This window comes from Hevea brasiliensis, chromosome 14 (genome assembly GCF_030052815.1).
Source record: "Hevea brasiliensis isolate MT/VB/25A 57/8 chromosome 14, ASM3005281v1, whole genome shotgun sequence".
NCBI lineage: Eukaryota > Viridiplantae > Streptophyta > Magnoliopsida > Malpighiales > Euphorbiaceae > Hevea > Hevea brasiliensis.
This window is the reverse complement of record NC_079506.1, coordinates 21,022,548-21,033,230: the sequence shown is the minus strand read 5'-3', so window position 1 is coordinate 21,033,230 and position 10,683 is coordinate 21,022,548. Positions and strand designations below refer to the sequence as shown.

Sequence of the window (10,683 nt, the reverse complement as noted above, 5' to 3'; positions counted from 1 at the left end):
GGTTTATTCGAAAATTCGAGGACGAATTTTTCTTAAGGGGGGAAGAATGTAACAACCCTTAAAAAATAAAAAAAATAAAAAAAATTGAAAAAATGGGATTGGCGTGTGACAGTGGGTTTCCCACTGTCACAGCAGCTTTTTTTTTTTTTTAAAAAAAAAAAAAAAAAAAAAAAAATTTCAAAAACGGGAGGAGGAAAACCCCCCCCCCCCATTTCTCTTCTTTCCCTCTCCTTCCCTTTCTTCTTCTTCTTCCTTTCTCCGGTGACCGGCCGGCGACGTCCCAAGCAGCTCCCCACCGGCCGGCGACCCTCCGGCGACGTCCAGGACCACCAGAAACGGCGGCAAGAGAGGAAGAGGAGAGAGAAAACGCGCCTGATGGGCGGCTTCCGCGATTCAAACCGTCCGACGTCCGATCGAGGCGATTCCGGTGGCGTTGGAAAGCTTGTTCCGAGAGCTTTCTTTTGACACTAATTTTGAAGCAAATGTAGGTCGGATGAGTGAGATATGGAGGAGAGAAGTTTCGGATTTTTTAAGCTTTTTCGTCAGATCTACGACGATCCGACCATTGGATCGACGATCCGAGACCATATATGGACTGAGGAAGAGGAGAGGAACATGGAGGTATGATCAGATTCGAAAAATGTTGCCGGCGACCGGCGGCCGGCCACCGTGCGCGGTGGTGCCGGCGGTGGCCCGGTGAGCTATGGAGATGGTTCAACTTCCAGAGGTTTCCTCATAAATTTTTGGAATTTTTGAGACACAGATAAACTTCGGGTAAGACAATTTTTATTATTTCTCTGTCTGTGGAGCATAAATACAGTGTTTCTTAAACAGGAAAAATTGGAGAAAAATTCTAAGAAAAATATATGATGAAAGTAAAATTATTTGGAGTTATTTTACAGAGCAACCTGTTTTCTTCCTCGCAGGTTTAACGTCAATTATTTAATTGTTTTACTATCTTTTCTAAATTAAAAATCTAGAACTCCGCATGTGTTAGAAATAGTGTGGACCTTGGTAGAGGTTGTGTGAACTTAAATTTTTAAGATTAATAAATGAAGATTTGTATGGTATTTAAACAGTTTGTAAATGAGGTAATTGAGGTTGAGTGGGCTCCCCTGATTTTAGTTTCTGAAAATTTCTGGGCTAAGTTGGCCCGAAATGAAATTATAACAGTTTGATTTAAATTATTTTATATGCATATTGGGCCTAAATTGTGGGCCTGGTTATGGATTTGAGGAATAGTTAGGCTTACTACGGGCCTCGGGGGCTTTAAGCTGGCCGAGGTCCTAGTGCCGGTCCGGCCCATAGGTTGGGTCGTGACATATTAGGTGTAGAATGGGATAAGAGTTATTATTGAACTGGGTTGTTCAGATTGCAGATATATATTTAATTTCAAAAATAATATATATATCTAAAAATAATTAAGCAGACCATCCAATAAAATATATATATATTTTTATAAATATATTAAATTATTATTAGCTAATTAAAATAAAATAATAATAAATAATAAATGTATATGGGTTTCCACATACTTCCCCCTTTAAAAAAAATTCGGTCCCCGAATTTGAATAGACAAAATTCTAACCTGAAGAATTAAATAAGTGAGGATATTTGGCTCGCATTTCAGATTCTGCCTCCCATGTGGCCTCACTATTTGAGTGATTATGCCACAAGACTTTGATCAAAGCCACTTCCTTAGACCGGAGTTTCCTAATTTGTCGATCTAAAATCTTTACTGGTTGTTCCTCGTATGACATATCATCCCTAATTTGCATGGTTTGAGGTTGTAAAACATGAGATGGATCTGGTACATACTTCCTAAGCATAGAAATATGGAAAACTGGATGTACATGTGAAAAACCAGGTGGAAGGGCTAAACGGTAAGCAACTGCTCTAATTCTCTCCAAAATTTCAAATGGACCAACAAAACGAGGGCTAAGCTTCCCTTTCTTCCCAAACCTCATGATTCCTTTCATAGGGGAAACTCTCAGAAATACATGATCACCAATCATAAATTCTACATCTTTATGCTTAGGGTCAGCATAACTTCTCTGTCGACTTTGAGCAGTCAAAAGTTGATCACGAATTAGTCGAACCTTCTCTGAAGTTAATTGTATCAACTCTGGTCTAGTAAGCCTTCTTTCTCCAACTTCGTCCCAACAAACCGGTGACCTACACTTTCGACCATATAATGCCTCATATGGAGCCATCTCTATACTTGCCTGATAACTGTTATTATAAGCAAACTCCACTAAAGGCAAATGATGATCCCAACCGCCACCAAAATCCATAACGCATCCACGAAGCATGTCCTCTAATATCTGTATGGTCCTTTCTGACTGTCCATCCGTCTGAGGGTGAAAAGCAGTACTAAAGTCTACTCGTGTTCCTAAAGCTTCTTGGAATTTCTTCCAAAATCGAGAAGTAAACTGAGTACCACGATCAGAGACAATGGAAACTGGAACTCCATGAAGACTAACAATCTTGTTTATATACAACTGTGCAAGTTTAGCAAAATCATATGTAGTCTTCACAGGAAGGAAATGAGCAGATTTTGTCAATCTGTCCACTATCACCCAGATTGCATTGTAACCACCTCGTGTACTAGGTAAACCCACAACAAAGTCCATGGCAATATGCTCCCACTTCCACTTAGGGATAGGCAACGGCTGAAGTAACCCAGATGGTCTCTGATGTTCTGCCTTAACCTGCTGACAAGTCAAACATTTAGCAACAAAGTCTGCAATATCCCTCTTCATGCCACCCCACCAATAATGCTCCCTTAAATCATGGTACATCTTAGTTGAACCTGGGTGTACTGTGTAAGCAGAATGGTGCCTCATCCATGATTTCTCTTCTCAACTCATCAACATTGGGGACACAAAGTCTAGTGCCATAATGAAGAACTCCATCATCATTTAACATGAACCCTTGAGCTTGGCCTTGATGAATACTATCTATAATCACACATGGCTAAGAGTCCCTCTTTTGAGCAGCCTTAATTCTATCAATCAAGATAGGCTTAACTCGAAAATGTGCTAAGAATGATCTAGCTATGATTTCAAGCTCTACTCCCTGATCTAGCAACCCATGTAATTCACCAATCAGAGGCCTCATCTTGGTAGATATATGGGCTAAACTACCAGAAGACTTCCTGCTTAGAGCATCAGCCACTACATTAGGTTTTCCAGGATGATACTGTATGGTGCAATCATAATCCTTCAGCAATTCTACCCATCTCCTTTGCCTAAGATTAAAATCACATTGGTCAAATATGTATTTGAGACTTTTGTGGTCTGTCACGACCCAACCTATGGGCCGGACCGGCACTAGGACCTGGGCCAGCCTAAAGCCCCCGAGGCCCGTAGTAAGCCTTAACTATTCATTAACCCAACTCTAAGGCCCATTTGGGCCCAATTTCAAGAAAACAAACGGACAGAGTCCGGCCATAAAATGGACTTTCTAACGGGGAGTTTTCGACTCACCCGACCTGTAAACACAATAAACAATCCATTGGGGAGCTCAGCTCACCCTCCACATACTCATCAATATAATAATAAATGGGAGCTCAGCTCCCTCATCCAATCCATCAAAACAGACTTAAAATATTAAGTTTACAGGTCCAACATGAATATAATATTACAGACCAAATTCAAATAATTACTGCTAACACATGCGGAAATTCTAGGAGTAAATAAAATTACACAATTATTGATAAACACCTGCGAAGGAGAAAAGCAGGTTAACCCAGAACAAAATATCCTCCTGTGGCCTGTAAAAATTTTTGAACAGGAGTGAGCGTTCGACTCAGAGAGTAAAATATCAATTTTAACTATAATCTCTATAACTATCTAGTACTAATGCAACCTGTGGAGTGAAATGCAACAGCAACAACACTTTCACATCATAACATCAAAAAGGTAAATTTGGAGCACTCACGCACCCTGTAACATCAATCATAATATATGGGAGCTGATCCCCTATCTGACTCTCTTAAATCCAACTTTGGTGCGTGAAGAACTCAGCTCGGACTTCCACTTAATAACCAAATCGAGGGTCCCAGCGAAGAACTCAAGCCGTGACTACCCCTCGAAGGATCGGGTCCCAGCGAAGAACTCAAGCCGTGACTACCCGTCCTATCCATAGTCCACACCACATCACACGCACGCCAACGCACGCACACTGCTCCAAATTACCGCAACAACATTCATGGCACTTTAACAGTTATCAATGCAACATAAATCGTGCCTAGAGTTTAACATAATTATATGCATATAAGTGATGCATGGGCATGCTGACATATAATAATATCGAAATTACAATTAAAATTAATATTTTACTCACAGACTTGTGGCAATCATCATGTGGTGGGCGAAGGAAGAAGGCATCGGCTCACCTGACAATTATATTACAATTATTTAATACAAATGACTCAATACAAATCAAGAAAAGACCCAATACGTCCTAAGTCGTGCCGAAAATCCGGCATAGTCTCCCCTATACCTAGGACCTACCCAACCTGCAAAAGGGCTCAAAACACACTTCTATATCCACAATCCATATATCCACAACTCAATCACATCACACAGCCCCTCCTGGGCCCATCAAATCAATCATTCATCACAATATGTAAAATTTCAATTTAGTCCTTATAATTGATCATTTTTGCAAAAACTGCTCAAATAAGCTCTAAAAATTATAAAACTCTGCCCCGCGGTCCTTAGAAATATTACTAAGCTATTGCAAAAAGAATCATAATTTTCTAAGCTACCACGAATATTTTATGGATTTTTAATCCTATTTAAGCACTAGAAAATTACGAAAAAGCAAGGTTCGGGTTTACCTTTGCCGATTCCGACTTCGGGAACGCTCTCGGAATGCCTGACAATGGTGGGGTAGCCAAAACCTCGATCCAATTCAGAGACTTTTCCCGTAGTGCATCGCGTAGGAAATTCACAGATCCGGACAACTGTCGAATTTCCGCGAATTGAGGATACCTACACGAAGCCCAATAATAATATATAAAAATCAGTGGTGTTACATTCTTCCTCTTACGTAAAAATTCGTCCTCGAATTTTACACAAGGCAGAATAAAGCACATGATTATACATTGAACAGATAAGGGTACTTGCTACGCATGTCCCGTTCTGACTCCCAGGTGCACTCTTCCACTGACTGACTCCTCCACAAAACCTTAACCATAGGGATCTATTTTGATCTCAGCTGTCTCACTTGGTAGTCCACTATGGCTCCTCAAATGTCAAGTTCTCTTTTAGCTCTATCACATCCGGCTGCAGTACATGAGAAGGATCGGGAATGTATTTCCTGAGCATGGAGATGTGAAACACGGGATGAACGTGAGAGAGGTTGGGTGGTAGCTCCAACCGGTAGGCAACTGCTCCAACTCTATCAGTAACCTCAAAAGGTCCAATATACCGAGGTGCCAACTTGCCCTTCTTTCCAAATCTCATGACTCCCTTCATTGGAGAAACCTTCAGGAATACATAGTCGCCCACTGCAAACTCCACATCCCTCCGTCTGTGCGCATAACTCTTACGCCTCACGAAAGTTTTGATCGTTCCCTGATTAAAGGAACTATCTCTGAAGTGTACTGCACTAGGTTTACATCATGCACCTTCGCTTCCCCCATTTCTGTCCAACACAGAGGAGACCTACACTTTCTTCCATATGGTGCCTCATAGGGTGCCATTCCTATGCTGGAGTGATAACTGTTGTTGTAGGCAAACTCCACCAAAGCTAGTTGATCATCCGATTGACCTCCAAAATCCAAAACACTCATGCGAAGCATGTCTTCCAGTGTTTGGATTGTCCTTCGATCGTCCGATGCTGCGAGGGTGGAAAGCCGTACTAAAGTTCAACTGTGTGCCAAGTGCCTCCTGCAACTTTCTCCAAAACCGAGAAGTGAACTGGGGCCCTCTGTCAGATATTATGGAAGCCGGAACTCCATGCAATCTGACTATTTCTTGAATGTAGAGCCGGGCATACTGTGCCACAGAGTATGTAGTCTTTACAGGTAAGAAGTGAGCTGATTTGGTCAAGCGGTCTACAATTACCCATATCGAATCATATCCTCGCGTGGTACGAGGCAACCCAGTCACAAAATCCATAGTGATCATTTCCCACTTCTATTCTGGGATAGGGAGCTCTTGCAGCTTCCCTGACGGTCTCTAGTGTTCAAACTTCACCTTCTGACAAGTCAAGCACTTGGACACAAAGTCTGCTATGTCTCTCTTCATGCCATTCCACCAATAGCTATCTTTCACATCATGGTACATCTTGGTGGAACCTGGGTGGACACTGTACAGTGTATAGTGTGCCTCTCGCATGATTTCATTCCTGAGGTTGTCCACATCGGGCACACATATCCTAGAACCTTGCACTAGGGCGCCATCATTGGCAAATCCGAACTCACCACCTTCACCTTGCTGTACTCTTTCTATAATCTTCATCAATTGTTGGTCTCTGTGCTGGGAAACTCTAACTCTGTCCCTCAAGTCTGGCCTCACTGAAAAGTGAGCCAACAATACCCCCTCATCTGAAAGATCTAGAATTAAACCTTGATCCATCAACTCATGTACCTCCTGAATCAACAGTCTCTTCTCTGCTGAAATGTGCGCCAAACTGCCAGAAAATTTTCTGCTTAAAGCATCTGCTACTACATTGGCCTTCCTGTGGTACTGGATGGGGCAATCATAGTCTTCCAGAAGCTCCATCCATCTCCTCTGTCTCAAGTTTAAATCCCTCTGTTGGAAGATGTACTTCAAACTCTTATGGTCGGTGTATATCTCGCACACTTCACCATACAGGTAGTGTCTCCAGATTTTTAGTGCAAAGACTACAGCCGCCATTTCCAAATCATGGGTGGGATAGTTCTGCTCATGCCTCTTCAGCTGCCTTGAAGCATAAGCCACTACTTTTCCATTCCGCATCAAAACACACCCTAGGCCAACTCGAGGCGTCCACGATACAGTGTATCCTTCACCGCTCATAGGTAGTGTTAACACGAGGCAGTGGTTAGACACTCCTTATCCTCATCATTATAACTGACTCTATCGAGCTCTCTTCCTGTCCTTTGCATCTTATCCACTTCCCTTTTCCTATTTTTGGTATTGTTGGTATCATTTCAACCTGCTGTACTTATTCCTTAATTTTAGTCCTATCTCATCCTTACACCTTTTCCTTCAAAGATGTCTATCCCATCATCAACTTTAACTTTCTTTTTATTTCTTAGTCTTATCTTGAATACTAGTTTCATTACTTCAAGAATTCTAACCCTATGATTTACTCCTACCAGCACATTCTTCACCTTATGTAACACTTATAATTACCCATAGAAATTTTTTTTTTTTCTTGTATCCCCTTTTTTCCAACTTAACTATCAGAACATTATCATTCCCTATCAGCCTTAGTAGGAAATTGCTTATCCTGGATGAATATGAGCCCCATAAACTATAAGTTCCATCTGAACTAACACGGCTGTAGGAAATATGTGTCATGCCTTAATTCCAAACAAGATACTTCACGTGTTCATTCTCCTTAATATAATCATATATACTGCCCATAGCTTTCTAAACTTCAACCTCAAATTACCCATCAGCAACAATTTCATCTATTGAATCTCAACCATAAATAGTACTTCCTCCAGCTCATAGTTTAAAACAGTTGCAAGCCTTAGTAGCTAACTCAATTTAACTCCTGTCATTACTCTGTTCGTCCTTTCATACTTAATACTAGGTATGCACTTACTGTCATTCTCATATCAGGAAATTATGTATGAATTTGTGCCTACTAAACTCTCAATAACTAGGTCTCCTTGACTCGTTTACATTCCTTATATAACCTTCTAGAACCAAAAGCACAAGCTAAACTTGAAAAGAAAGAAAATATCCTCTTATATTCAACTACACCCGATTGTCATATTATAACGTTTCACCTAAGTTTCTTGGTCTTTCTCTCCAAATTTCATCATCTCCTAGCACAATTATGCTCTACCTATAAGGTATCATCTGCATGAACCCTTTACCGTACCATTTTCCTTCTTGACATAATATTTTATAATTTATTAACTTTACTTATACTCGACCTATGATTCATATCTATCATCGTTTTTATTGTGCCCTTAACTTTTGTTGATTCCTGAAAGATTTCTCTCACTAATAAATTCTTCCAACACTAATTCCACCCTTATCTAGGGTCATTAATTTGATCCTTGAACTTTCTAGTGATTTATAACCATCCAGACTTGTCACTTTTCGTTCTACCCCTACTATTGTCCTATCGTTATTGCTTCACTACAAAGTGATTCTGTTGATCACACTAAAAATGTTTGCCTGACATTCATAACGAACCTCTAACTACCTTCTCACTATCTCAAAAGTCTAACCTAAAACCTATGTGTCATTATCTATCATTCTTTTCCTCTCATCATACCTATTTGATCCCTTAGAGTGACTTTTATTCAACTTATTGCTTACTAACTTCTTTTTCTCTACCTATTTAGGTAGTCCGCAATACCATCGCACACCTTCTAACATTTACTCATTATTATTGTATTCCATACCTCCATCACTTTTCTCACTAATGTGGTCCCATTTTGGGTTTTCCATCCTTGTCACTCTCCTTGCCAAGAATAACACTTAGCCTATCCTATATCTTAACTTTGTTCCTTTTATTATGCGCTCTTTAGGTTGTCCTTTCATTTATTTCCTTTGTCTTACCCAAAATAGAACTTGACTATTCTATCCCTGGTTCCATTCTTCTTCCTAACATAATAGCTGTACTTGCTAACTATATCTTTCAGAGTCTCTATCGCGTTATCATATGTCTGTGCTACTCAGATTTGGTCCTTTGACCACTCTAGCTAGTACTTTCACTAGCATTTAGATTATATTGCATCTGCAATCAATTGCCCAAACTTTCATTCTGCACTTTCTTTATCCATTGGCCTTCTGTGATTTATCTTCGCTAATTTATTACTCTTAACACTATTATAATTAGATTATACTATTGTTTTGAATAATTTGAAATTAGAAAGGAACTCAGCAAATTACTGATCATACTTTTATTGTATGATCTCTATTCTTATCCTTTAGCTTACATAATACCCTTACTACCTCGAACCGATTCTGCGATAATTTTATTTATTATTATTTTTATTATTATTATTATTATTTTTTTCCATGTTTACTCAATTCCAAAACTTAAGATTTCGGCACCCAAACCCGTCATCCAATTCAAAGGATTTACATCCATCGTGATCTGATTATATATGATTCCTATAATGGAACTTGTATCCTCTCCAGGATACCAGAGGCAACTACTCTCTACCACACTCTACAGTCCCATCTGGGACACTATTCCATAAGTCATCATTATCAGTAATAACCTTCGATCCATTACGAAAGATAGGACTATATCCTAACTTGTGCAACAAAGGTACTACATCTACCACCTTGCCGAACCATGTCAATTTAATGACTCTATTATCATATCATAGCTCTATAAATCATCAATTCATAGTTTCGACCTTCTCTAGGTAGTAGAGTTGTACTTTATTCCATACTGATACACACAAGGTATACTATTCTCACTCTATAAGTGTCACCTTTACTTTGCAACTAGTCAGAAACCTCTGGTCTGATGGCAACTCTTGATGTAACTCTAGCTCATGCTGGGGTAACTGAGTCACTGACTCTAGTTATCACCCAACTGTGACCTTTCAATATTCTAACTCTAGACTCTTAGCCAGGAGTTCCCAACTCTGCAAATATAGAACTCTGCTCGCATAATCGTACCAAAGCGAAGCCATCTCAAACACCCTCATTATGGAGCACCACGGGGATGCGCGACTCTACACAATAATCTCATGTCTGATCTAATCTGCGACTACAGAGCGGACATCGAGAACATTGTATAGTTACTACGATACGTCTGATGGACTAGGTCTCCTAATTTCTTATCTCTCTGAATCTTCTATTATCACAAACTTATTCGATCGAGTCATCTACCGATGACCAAGAGTGGTATCCTCATCCTTATCTAGGCAACTGTACTTTTAAGACTCACTTTTATGTACTCGTATCTTACGAAATGGGCACACCATTTAAATCCATCTTGACAAAAATATAACATTTCTTGGAGTACGTATTCTCATGATAGATCTCACATGTCTACTAACTCTATTTCACATTTCTGTACTCCACGAAAATCAAGACACTAAGCGAGGTAATCTTATATTTCCGAGGTATAATGTAGAATCTAGAAACAAAGAATTACAGGAAAAGGCAAGCAGAATCCTATACTCCATGTGACTCTAGTAGACTCTTCCCAACACTTAGATAATTTTTCCCTATGAATCTGGAGCTTAAGCTCGATACCACATTTGTCACGACCCAACCTATGGGCGGACCGCACTAGGACACAGGCGACCTAAAGCCCCGAGGCCCGTAGTAAGCCTTAACTATTCATTAACCCAACTCTAAGGCCCATTTGGGCCCAATTTCAAGAAAACAAGCGGACAGTCCGGCCATAAAATGGACTTTCTAACGGGAGTTTTCGACTCACCGACACTGTAAACACAATAAACAATCCATTGGGAGCTCGGCTCACCCTCCACATACTCATCAATATAATAATAAATGGGAGCTCGGCTCCTCATCC

At 40.1% G+C, this 10,683-nt stretch overlaps 1 long non-coding RNA gene across 1 annotated transcript; it reads right to left on the bottom strand.

Annotated features, from left to right (window-relative positions):
- Nucleotides 1–3,554: 3,554 nt before the first annotated feature.
- Nucleotides 3,555–3,987, bottom strand: LOC131172637 (uncharacterized). The gene is made up of 2 exons (XR_009143209.1): nucleotides 3,947–3,987; nucleotides 3,555–3,775 (listed from the first exon to the last, which is right to left on the bottom strand). It is a non-coding gene; the product is annotated as an uncharacterized LOC131172637 (long non-coding RNA).
- Between the last annotated feature and the right edge of the window lie 6,696 nt (nucleotides 3,988–10,683).